The sequence below is a fragment of the Phyllobates terribilis genome, unplaced genomic scaffold (genome assembly GCF_046119375.1).
Source record: "Phyllobates terribilis strain yellow unplaced genomic scaffold, ASM4611937v1 Scaffold_189__1_contigs__length_3638672, whole genome shotgun sequence".
NCBI classification, from domain to species: domain Eukaryota; kingdom Metazoa; phylum Chordata; class Amphibia; order Anura; family Dendrobatidae; genus Phyllobates; species Phyllobates terribilis.
This window is the reverse complement of record NW_027362949.1, coordinates 1,216,003-1,228,575: the sequence shown is the minus strand read 5'-3', so window position 1 is coordinate 1,228,575 and position 12,573 is coordinate 1,216,003.

Here is a 12,573-nt window from a genome sequence, read left to right as displayed (position 1 = left end):
TGCAGGAAGAGGTGGCTTATGCAGGGGAGTGATGTAATGCAATAGGAGAGGATTAGGCAGGGAGCGATATGCTGCAGGAAGTGCAGGATTTGGCAGTGGGCGATGTGGTGCAAGAGGGGATTTGGCAGTGGGTGATGTGGTGCAGGAAGGGGGAGATTTAGAAAGGGCACAATGTGCTGCAAGGAGGGAAGGATTAGACGGGAGCAATGTGCCGCAAGAGGGGGAGGTTTAGACAGGGGAGTGATGTGCTGCAGGAGTGGGAGAATTAAGCGGTGAGAAACATGCTGCAGGACGGGGAGGGTTAGGCAGGGGAGCAATGTGCTGCAGGTGGAAGGAGAATCTGTGACTACAGCCCAGTGTTTAAGGTTTATTGGAGCCTGTCTTTTATATATTTTATTGTTTTTTTTTCTGACAAAACTGCATAACATCTGACATGAAGTCCGCTTAGCAGTCACTGTCCCTGTAGATTGCTACTGTCCAGGTTCACCACTGTCTCTTTTTGTTTTTAGTGCCAATCTGACAGCAGTGAAGGTTCCGCTGATAATGGCGGTCGGGTTCCGAATAGAATGTTCATGTCTGTTCTCATTGTAGTAACATCACGGAATATGCTAATTTCTTCTGACCACACCCGATGACTGAATAAAGGCGCCTCACCCACTTGTCTATGTCATCACTTTGTGGTGTCACAATGATCTAAGGGGATAAAAAAACGCTCCTGGCAGCTTTACAGTCATTCGTCCCTTCGTGTTAAAGGAGCAGGATGATAGAGCCGCACTATGCCAGCCAGAAGAAAAGAAAGTGGAGCCCTTCAAGATGATGAAGCAAGAAAGCAGACTGTGGAAGGCCATCCAGGACCAAGAGCATCATGAGGGCCTGGTAACGTATACTACACAACTGTTCTGTATATGCTCATGCCATGTAAACCTATGGTGGCCGATTCATCAAGGCTGGTGGATTTCTATACCAGCATTCATGAAGCGCCTATTGGAGGAACGTGCACCAAATTCATTAAAAAGACTAAACCTCTTAATGAACTTGACTCATCCTTAAAGGGGTTGTTCCCTTTCAATAAATGAATGTCCCTAGCTGCAGGTCATTTAATTAAAAAAAAGAGGTTCCACCATCTCAGAGCTGCAGCAGCTCAGTGCGCTCAGCTGGGCAGTCCGTCTGATTACATTTGTTGGCTGCGGCAGTATTGAGGTGATGTCAGTGCCATACACAATCCCAGGAATGGGTCAGGACAGCACAGTTTGATTCTTTATACCTGCAGCCAGGGTCATTCATTTATTGAAATATCCCCTTAAAGCTGACGTACTACACCTCAAGAAATGTACTCCAGTCAAAAGATGGAGTCAATTTCAGTCCTATTTTACACCACTTTTCCAGCCTAATTTGTAATAAGTTTTCAGGTAAAGCTAAGCCACAAGCGGTCCAGATAAGCTCTGTTCACTATTTAAGAAGTTAAAAGAGTGGGTGTAAAAAGGTCAGAGTATTCAAATGTAAGTTGCGCAGGAATTTACTGAGATTCAAACAGTTGTGCAACACATTTCCGGTGAAAACTGCTTGATGAAAAATGTTCCTTGAATAATATAACATTTCAGGTTAGTGGTAATAGATTTTATTATGGGACGTTGATCCAGGGAACTAGTCTGATTGCCATATGTGGAGTCGGGAAGGAATTTTTCCCCTAAAATGGGGCAATTAGCATCTGCCTCATGGGGTTTTTGCCTTCCTCTGGATCAACACATTAGCTTTTAGGTTGAACTTGATGGACTTGTGTCTTTCAACCTTAAAACTATGAAACTGTCCCTGTATTGAGGTTCAAGGGTGAAGCCCAGGGTTCATTTGGAACCATCAGAAATGGTGTGTTTTGCGCCCAGTCTGTCCAAGGAAGCCTGTTTGAGCCAACGGCCTCAGAAATATCCTAACATTTCAGAAAGTAGCAATAGTTAGGGTGGCTGAACCATTCTAGCCTTAAGTTTGCCCCTCCAGTCAGCATCTACTATGTAGATGCAATCAAGGCCCTGTAATAAGTCTTTATCACTGTACAGGGCTGTAAGAGTGAAGGTCAGAGTTCCTTTGGAACCTGTAGGATAGACTGGCTTTTGCCAAGTCTTTCCAAAGAAGCTTTTTTGAGCCATAGGCCTCAGACAGGTCCTAACAAGAAAGTGGCATTAGATAGGTTTTTCTTTAGTAAGGATTGATTCAACTACTCAAGCCTCAAGCGCACTCCTCCGGCCAGCAGCTACTCTGTAGATGCAACCCTGGGCCTATGGTAAGTATCTATCCCTGTACAGGGGTGTAATGGTAAAAACCTGGGTTCCCTTGGGATCTGCAGAATGGAGTAGCTTGCGCCAAGTCTGTCCGAGGAAGTCTGTTTGAGCCAACAGCCTTAAACAGATCCCAGTATTTAGGAAAAAAAAAAGCTTCAGTTAGAGTTGAATCAACCACTATAGCCTCAAGCTCGCTCCTCCGGCCAGCAGCTACTCTGTAGATGCAGCCCTGGGCCTATGGTAAGTATCTATACATGTACAGGCGTGTAATGGTAAAGGCCAGGGTTCCCTTGGGATCTGCAGAATGGAGTAGCTTGCGCCAAGTCTGTCCGAGAAAGCCTTTTTGAGCTGATGGATTTAAACAAATTTCAACATTTAGGAAAAAAGCATTAATCTATTTCAGTTAGAGTTAATTCAATTACTCTAGCATAAAGATCCTAATTCACTTTGTCTAAAGGAAGTTAGTTGGCAAATTTTTATTGTGTGAGCAATGAGGTTATGAAACTCTCTACCACATGAAATTGAAATACTTAATTTTCTAAAAAAAATTCAAGGAGGGCATGTGTGTGCCTTTCTTAAATAATATAAAATTGCAGGTTATCCGTACTAGATTTTGTTATGGGACGTTGATCCAGGGAACTAGTCTGATTGCCATATGTGGAGTCGGGAAGGAATTTTTCCCCTAATATGGGGCAATTAGCATCTGCCTCATGGGGTTTTTGCCTTCCTCTGGATCAACACATTAGCTTTTAGGTTGAACTTGACAGACTTGTGTCTTTCAACCTTAAAACTATGAAACGGTCCCTGTATAGAGGTTCAAGGGTGAAGCCCAGGGTTCATTTGGAAACATCAGAAATGGTGTGTTTTGCGCCCAGTCTGTCCAAGGAAGCCTGTTTGAGCAAACGGCCTCAGAAATATCTTAACATTTAAGAAAGTAGCAATAGTTAGGGTTGGCTGAACCATTCTAGCCTTAAGTTTGCCCCTCCAGTCAGCATCTACTATGTAGATGCAATCAAGGCCCTGTAATAAGTCTTTATCGCTGTACAGGGCTGTAAGAGTGAAGGCCAGAGTTCCTTTGGAACCTGTAGGATAGACTGGCTTTTGCCAAGTCTTTCCAAAGAAGCTTTTTTGAGCCATAGGCCTCAGACAGGTCCTAACAAGAAAGTGGCATTAGATAGGTTTTTCTTTAGTAAGGATTGATTCAACTACTCAAGCCTCAAGCGCACTCCTCCGGCCAGCAGCTACTCTGTAGATGCAACCCTGGGCCTATGGTAAGTATCTATCCCTGTACAGGGGTGTAATGGTAAAAACCTGGGTTCCCTTGGGATCTGCAGAATGGAGTAGCTTGCGCCAAGTCTGTCCGAGGAAGTCTGTTTGAGCCAACAGCCTTAAACAGATCCCAGTATTTAGGAAAAAAAAAAGCTTCAGTTAGAGTTGAATCAACCACTATAGCCTCAAGCTCGCTCCTCCGGCCAGCAGCTACTCTGTAGATGCAGCCCTGGGCCTATGGTAAGTATCTATACATGTACAGGCGTGTAATGGTAAAGGCCAGGGTTCCCTTGGGATCTGCAGAATGGAGTAGCTTGCGCCAAGTCTGTCCGAGAAAGCCTTTTTGAGCTGATGGATTTAAACAAATTTCAACATTTAGGAAAAAAGCATTAATCTATTTCAGTTAGAGTTAATTCAATTACTCTAGCATAAAGATCCTAATTCACTTTGTCTAAAGGAAGTTAGTTGGCAAATTTTTATTGTGTGAGCAATGAGGTTATGGAACTCTCTACCACATGAACTTGAAATACTTAATTTTCTAAAAAAAATTCAAGGAGGGCATATGTGTGCCTTTCTTGAATAATATAAAATTGCAGGTTATCCGTACTAGATTTTGTTATGGGACGTTGATCCAGGGAACTAGTCTGATTGCCATATGTGGAGTCGGGAAGGAATTTTTCCCCTAATATGGGCCAATTAGCATCTGCCTCATGGGGTTTTTGCCTTCCTCTGGATCAACACATTAGCTTTTAGGTTGAACTTGATGCACTTGTGTCTTTCAACCTTAAAACTATGAAACTGTCCATGTATTGAGGTTCAAGGGTGAAGCCCAGGGTTCATTTGGAACCATCAGAAATGGTGTGTTTTGCGCCCAGTCTGTCCAAGGAAGCCTGTTTGAGCAAACGGCCTCAGAAATATCTTAAAATTTAAGAAAGTAGCAATAGTTAGGGTTGGCTGAACCATTCTAGCCTTAAGTTTGCCCCTCCAGTCAGCATCTACTATGTAGATGCAATCAAGGCCCTGTAATAAGTCTTTATCGCTGTACAGGGCTGTAAGAGTGAAGGCCAGAGTTCCTTTGGAACCTGTAGGATAGACTGGCTTTTGCCAAGTCTTTCCAAAGAAGCTTTTTTGAGCCATAGGCCTCAGACAGGTCCTAACAAGAAAGTGTCATTAGATAGGTTTTTCTTTAGTTAGGATTGATTCAACTACTCAAGCCTCAAGTGCACTCCTCCGGCCAGCAGCTACTCTGTAGATGCAACTCTGGGCCTATGGTAAGTATCTATCCCTGTACAGGGGTGTAATGGTAAAAACCAGGGTTCCCTTGGGATCTGCAGAATGGAGTAGCTTGCGCCAAGTCTGTCCGAGGAAGTCTGTTTGAGCCAACAGCCTTAAACAGATCCCAGTATTTAGGAAAAAAAAGCTTTAGTTAGAGTTGAGTCAACCACTATAGCCTCAAGCTCGCTCATCCGGCCAGCAGCTTTTCTGTAGATGCAGCCCTGGGCCTATGGTAAGTATCTATCCCTGTACAGGGGTGTAATGGTAAAGGCCAGGGTTCCCTTGGGATCTGCAGAATGGAGTAGCTTGCGCCAAGTCTGTCCGAGAAAGCCTTTTTGAGCTGATGGATTTAAACAAATTTCAACATTTAGGAAAAAAGCATTAATCTATTTCAGTTAGAGTTAATTCAATTACTCTAGCATAAAGATCCTAATTCACTTTGTCTAAAGGAAGTTAGTTGGCAAATTTTTATTGTGTGAGCAATGAGGTTATGAAACTCTCTACCACATGAAATTGAAATACTTAATTTTCTAAAAAAAATTCAAGGAGGGCATGTGTGTGCCTTTCTTAAATAATATAAAATTGCAGGTTATCCGTATTAGATTTTGTTATGGGACGTTGATCCAGGGAACTAGTCTGATTGCCATATGTGGAGTCGGGAAGAAATTTTTCCCCTAATATGGGGCAATTAGCATCTGCCTCATGGGGTTTTTGCCTTCCTCTGGATCAACACATTAGCTTTTAGGTTGAACTTGACAGACTTGTGTCTTTCAACCTTAAAACTATGAAACGGTCCCTGTATAGAGGTTCAAGGGTGAAGCCCAGGGTTCATTTGGAAATATCAGAAATGGTGTGTTTTGCGCCAAGTCTGTCCAAGGAAGCCTGTTTGAGCCAATGGCCTCAGAAATATCCTAACATTTAAGAAAGTAGCAATAGTTAGGGTTGGCTGAACCATTCTACCCTTAAGTTTGCCCCTCCAGTCAGCATCTACTATGTAGATGCAATCAAGGCCCTGTAATAAGTCTTTATCACTGTACAGGGCTGTAAGAGTGAAGGCCAGAGTTCCTTTGGAACCTGTAGGATAGACTGGGTTTTGCCAAATCTTTCCAAAGAAGCTTTTTTGAGCCATAGGCCTCAGACAGGTCCTAACAAGAAAGTGTCATTAGATAGGTTTTTCTTTAGTTAGGATTGATTCAACTACTCAAGCCTCAAGCGCACTCCTCCGGCCAGCAGCTACTCTGTAGATGCAACCCTGGGCCTATGGTAAGTATCTATCCCTGTACAGGTGTGTAATGGTAAAATCCAGGGTTCCCTTGGGATCTGCAGAATGGAGTAGCTTGCGCCAAGTCTGTCCGAGGAAGTCTGTTTGAGCCAACAGCCTTAAACAGATCCCAGTATTTAGGAAAAAAAAGCTTTAGTTAGAGTTGAATCAACCACTATAGCCTCAAGCTCGCTCCTCCGGCCAGCAGCTACTATGTAGATGCAGCCCTGGGCCTATGGTAAGTATCTATCCCTGTACAGGGGTGTAATGGTAAAGGCCAGGGTTCCCTTGGGATCTGCAGAATGGAGTAGCTTGCGCCAAGTCTGTCCGAGAAAGCCTTTTTGAGCTGATGGATTTAAACAAATTTCAACATTTAGGAAAAAAGCATTAATCTATTTCAGTTAGAGTTAATTCAATTACTCTAGCATAAAGATCCTAATTCACTTTGTCTAAAGGAAGTTAGTTGGCAAATTTTTATTGTGTGAGCAATGAGGTTATGAAACTCTCTACCACATGAAATTGAAATACTTAATTTTCTAAAAAAAATTCAAGGAGGGCATGTGTGTGCCTTTCTTGAATAATATAAAATTGCCGGTTATCCGTACTAGATTTTGTTATGGGACGTTGATCCAGGGAACTAGTCTGATTGCCATCTTTGGAGTCGGGAAGGAATTTTTCCCCTAATATGGGGCAATTAGCATCTGCCTCATGGGGTTTTTGCCTTCCTCTGGATCAACACATTAGCTTTTAGGTTGAACTTGATGGACTTGTGTCTTTCAACCTTAAAACTATGAAACGGTCCCTGTATAGAGGTTCAAGGGTGAAGCCCAGGGTTCATTTGGAAACATCAGAAATGGTGTGTTTTGCGCCAAGTCTGTCCAAGGAAGCCTGTTTGAGCCAACGGCCTCAGAAATATCCTAACATTTAAGAAAGTAGCAATAGTTAGGGTTGGCTGAACCATTCTAACCTTAAGTTTGCCCCTCCAGTCAGCATCTACTATGTAGATGCAATCAAGGCCCTGTAATAAGTCTTTATCACTGTACAGGGCTGTAAGAGTGAAGGTCAGAGTTCCTTTGGAACCTGTAGGATAGACTGGCTTTTGCCAAGTTTTTCCAAAGAAGCTTTTTTGAGCCATAGGCCTCAGACAGGTCCTAACAAGAAAGTGTCATTAGATAGGTTTTTCTTTAGTTAGGATTGATTCAACTACTCAAGCCTCAAGCGCACTCCTCCGGCCAGCAGCTACTCTGTAGATGCAACCCTGGGCCTATGGTAAGTATCTATCCCTGTACAGGGGTGTAATGGTAAAAACCAGGGTTCCCTTGGGATCTGCAGAATGGAGTAGCTTGCGCCAAGTCTGTCCGAGGAAGTCTGTTTGAGCCAACAGCCTTAAACAGATCCCAGTATTTAGGAAAAAAAAGCTTTAGTTAGAGTTGAATCAACCACTATAGCCTCAAGCTCGCTCCTCCGGCCAGCAGCTACTCTGTAGATGCAACCCTGGGCCTATGGTAAGTATCTATCCCTGTACAGGGGTGTAATGGTAAAGGCCAGGGTTCCCTTGGGATCTGCAGAATGGAGTAGCTTGCGCCAAGTCTGTCCGAGGAAGCCTTTTTGAGCCAATGGCCTTAGACAGAACCCATCATTTAGTAATAAAAAAGCTTTAGTTAGAGTTATAGCCTCAAGCTCGCTCCTCTGGCCAGCAGCTACTCTGTAGATGCAACCCTGAGCATGTGGTAAGTCTCCATTCCTGTAAAGGGGTGTAATGGTAAAGATCAGGGTTCCTTTTGACCTGCTTATGCCAAGTCTGTCAAAGGAAGCCTTTTTGAGCTGATGGCTCTACACAGATCCTAATGTTTAGGAAAAAAGCTTATGTGTATTTCAGTTAGATTAAAAGTAAAGCCAACAAAAGAGAATTTAACTTTCCTCAAAAAATCAATTATTAATATAGCATTTACCTGCCCAGATCTCAGAACTAATGCACTATTAGGATGTAGCAATCCCATATAATTTTGTGTGCAGTTTTAATACTATGTAATCACCCCCCTCCATTAATTGGTAATATGTGAGTGGTTGTCGCATCAGTATTTTGCACCTGTATTGCTGTCATCGTTATTATATGGTATGATTAGTACTGAGACCTAGGCAGGTAAACACTGTTGCCCTTTTTTCCTGTGTTAATTCTTGAATTTTGGTGGGAATTTAAATTTGTCTTTGCTTTAATGTTAGTGTAGGGACTCGCAAGTATGAGGACCCTTGACGCGGGTTGCGAGCTTGTGTATTTTAGCCAAAATATTTACTAATACCTCATATATATCATATATATTTTTTGCACGTTATTTTTATTCAGGGTGCAGCCAGACCCATCAATGTTGGCCTTGTAAACTAGGGTGTCTGTCTTCATGGGGTGTACTTAAAAAGTGCTGGGCAGCCCGCCTAATCTAATAGTTTGGGCTTCACTAATAGGCTGTAAGCCAGACATTGTGCACTACCTATGTGTGACCAGTGCCCTATACAAGGCTTATTTGTGTGCAGTTTTAATACTAAGCAATCACCCCCTCCATGAATTGGTAGGTTGTGAGTGGTTGTCTCATCAATATTTTGCACCTGTGTTGCTGACTTCTTCATTATATGGGTTTGCTGCATCCTTGTAATTATTGTTGCTGTATTTGCGGTGTTAATTCTTGAATTTTGGTGGGAACTTTAATTCCTTGTTTTTGTGACTTTGCTTTTAATGTTAGTGTAGGGACTCGCAAGTATGAGGACCCTTGAGCAGGTTGCGAGCTTGTATATTTTGGCCAAAATATCGACCAATACCTCATATATATCATATATATTTTTTACATGCTATTTTTATTCAGGGTGCAGCCAAGCCCATCTACAGGTGCATCTCACAAAATTAGAATATCACCAGAAAAGTTAATTTATTTCAGTTCTTCAATACAAAACGTGAAACTTATATATTATATAGAGCCATTACACACAGAGTGATCTATTTCACGTGTTTATTTCTGTTAATATTGATGATTATGGCTTACAGCCAATGAAAACTCAAAAGTCATTATTTCAATTAATTAGAATACCTTATAACAACAGCTTGAAAAATGTTTTCAAAATCCAAAATGTTATCCTACTGAAATGTATGTTCAATAAATGCCCTCAATACTTGGTCGGGGATCCTTTTACATCAATTACTGCATCAATGCGGCAATGTGGCATGGAGGGATCAGCCTGTGGCACTGCTGAGGGGTTATGGAAGCCCAGGTGGCTTTGATAGAAGCCTTCAGGTCGTCTGCATTGTTGGGTCTGGTGTCTCTCATTTTCCTCTTGACAATACCCCATAGATTCTTTATGGGGTTAAGGTCAGGTGAGTTTGCTGCCAATCAAGCACAGTGATACTGTTGTGTGTAAACCAGGTATTAGTACTTTTGTCAGTGTGGACAGGGGCCAAGTCCTGCTGGAGAATGAAATTTCCATCTCCAAAAAGCTTGGCGTAGGTAAGGTTTTGGTTCAGGGGGCCGAAACTTCTGAGTGGGCCTCTAACCAGGTAACCCTGATTCCAACTATAGCGGCGCACCCAGATAGTTGATGTAGGAAAACCTCAGCAGATGACCGCGCTGTTACTAAAAATAATCTCTATACAAAGACCAGCACTGATATTACCGCCATATGGTGACATATATTGATAGATGCCAGTCCTGCAAAACATATAAGAGATCACAGCTCAGTTATATATAGTACCTTACAGCTGATGTTCTTTCAGATTAAATTGTTCACTTTTCCCGTCTTTTCCATCTGGCCCAGACCGACACAACAACTTCTCCAGCCAGGGCTCAGAGTCTCAGGTATGCAGAGATCACAACAAAGACACATTTGACTCCTTACATTTCAGGCACTGACCACATCTATCCCCAACCTGCACAAACTTCTCATCCTGCTGATACCCCAATACTGAGCCTCTGCTGCAAAATGTGTCCCTATTACTGCACCTACTGTGTGCCCTCTAGATGGTAAAACAAACCTCTAAAATAAAGTAATGCCGTGTGCAAGTGTCCTAGAAAACAGTGCCCACATTGTGCCCCCTAGAAAGTAATAGTGCCCCTTCGACAGTCACGATAACCTGAGTTCCCCTATAACAATAAGTGCCCACCTAAGATTTAATAATGTCCTGAGTCTCCCCCCATGTAGAGCTCCGCTCTAACCAGTATGATGTTTTCCTATTCACGATATAATTCCCCCTCACTGTATAGTACCCCCACAAAGTATACTGACCCCTTAGTAGCCCCCAAGCTGATGGCTCCAACACTGTATGATGGCCTCCACACTATACAAAGACCCCACATTATCTCCCACACTGTATGATGGCCCCCACGCTGTTCAAAGAACCCACATTATCTCCCACACTGTATAAATAGCCTACATATAGTATAATGCACCAGATAGTCCTCAATATAGTATAATGCACTCCCCATAGTCCTTCGTATAGTATAATGCGCCCCTATAGGCAGAGTCTGTAGTAAAATGCTCCCCCCATTGACAGAGTCTGTAGTATAAAGCTCCCCCCCATAGGCAGAGTCTGTAGTATAATGCTCCCCCCCTCCTCATAGGCAGAGTCTGTGGTATAATGCCCCCCCATAGGCAGAGTCTGCAGTATAATGCCCCCCCCATAGGCAGAGTCTGTAGTATAATGCTCCCCCCTCCTCATAGGCAGAGTCTGTAGTATAATGCCCCCCCCTCCTCATAGGCAGAATCTGTAGTATAATGCCCCCCCCATCTCATAGGCAGAGTCTGTAGTGTAATGTGCCCCCCCTCCTCATAGGCAGAGTCTGTGGTATAATGCCCCCCCATCTCATAGGCAGCGTCTGTAGTATAATGCCCCACCTATAGGCAGAGTCTGTAGTAAAATGCACCCCCCATAGGCAGAGTTTGTAGTATAATGCTCCTCCTCTTATAGGCAGAGTCTGTAGTACAATGTCCCCCCCATAGGCAGAGTCTGTAGTATAATGCTCCCCCCCTCCTTATAGGCAGAGTCTGTAGTATAATGCCCCCCCATAGGCAGAGTCTGCAGTATAATGCCCCCCGATAGGCAGAGTCTGTAGTATAATGCTCCCCCCTCCTCATAGTCAGAGTCTGTAGTATAATCCCCCCCCCTCCTCATAGGCAGAATCTTTAGTATAATGCCCCCCCATCTCATAGGCAGAGTCTGTAGTATAATGTGCCCCCCCTCCTCATAGGCAGAGTCTGTGATATAATGCCCCCCCCATCTCATAGGCAGCGTCTGTAGTATAATGCCCCACCTATAGGCAGAGTCTGTAGTAAAATGCACCCCCCATAGGCAGAGTCTGAAGTATAATGCTCCCCCTCTTATAGGCAGAGTCTGTAGTACAATGTCCCTCCATAGGCAGAGTCTGTAGTCTACTGCTCTCCCCTGCTCATAAACAGAGTCTGTAGTATAATGCCCCCCATAGGCAGAGTCTGTAGTAGAATGCCCCCCCATAGACAGAGGCTTTAGTATAATGCTCCCCCCCTCCCCATAGACAGTCTGTAGTATAATGCCCCCCCTCCCCATAGGCAGAGTCTTTAGTATAATGCCCCCCCTCTCTGTGGGCAGAGTCTTTAGGATAATGCTCCCCCATAGGCAGAGTCTGTAGTATAATGCACCTCCCCCTTCCCATAGGCAGAGTCTGTAATATAATGCCGCCCCCCACCCGGCAAAAAATAAATAAACAGTACTCATCTCTCCTCCTGGTTCCCTCGCTGCTCAGAGCACCCAGCACGCACACATCTTCAGCACAGCGGGCTGGGCGCCAAGTGATGATGTCAGAGACGTCAGTCACAGAAGGGACTAATGGGAGAGAGATCCGCGCTCCCTCTCTCATCAGTAAACTTGCGGCGGTGGCGGGCAGTGGGGCCCGATGCTGGCACCAGGGGCATGCTAGATACAGTTACACTGGCATAGCCCTGGATGGGCCCCCTAAGAGCGAGGGGCCCGGGGCCACCGCCCCCTTTGCCCCCCTGGTAGCTTGATACTGTGGCAGAGGGAAGCATGAAGTGCTCTAAAATTTCCTGGTAGACGGCTGCGCTGACTTTGGTGTTGAAAAAACACAGTGGACCTACACCAGCAGATGACACGGCTCCCCAAACCATCACTGATTGTGGAAACTTCACACTAGACCTCAAGCAGCTTGGATTGTGGCCTCTCCACTCTTCTTCCAGACTCTGGGACCTTGATTTCAAATGAAAATTGGAACTCTGGACATCTGTCAAGCCAGCAGTCTTCATCATGATTGTCATGATTGTGGAGCCTACTAAAACAGACTAAGGGACCTTTTTAAATGCTTAGGAAGTCTTTGCAGGTGTTTTTTGTTAATTATTTTAATTTACTGAGTTAATGACTTTTGTGTTTTCATTGGCTATAAGCCATAATCATCAACATTAACAGAAATAAACACTTGAAATAGATCACTGTGTTTGTAATGACTCTATATAATATATGAGGTT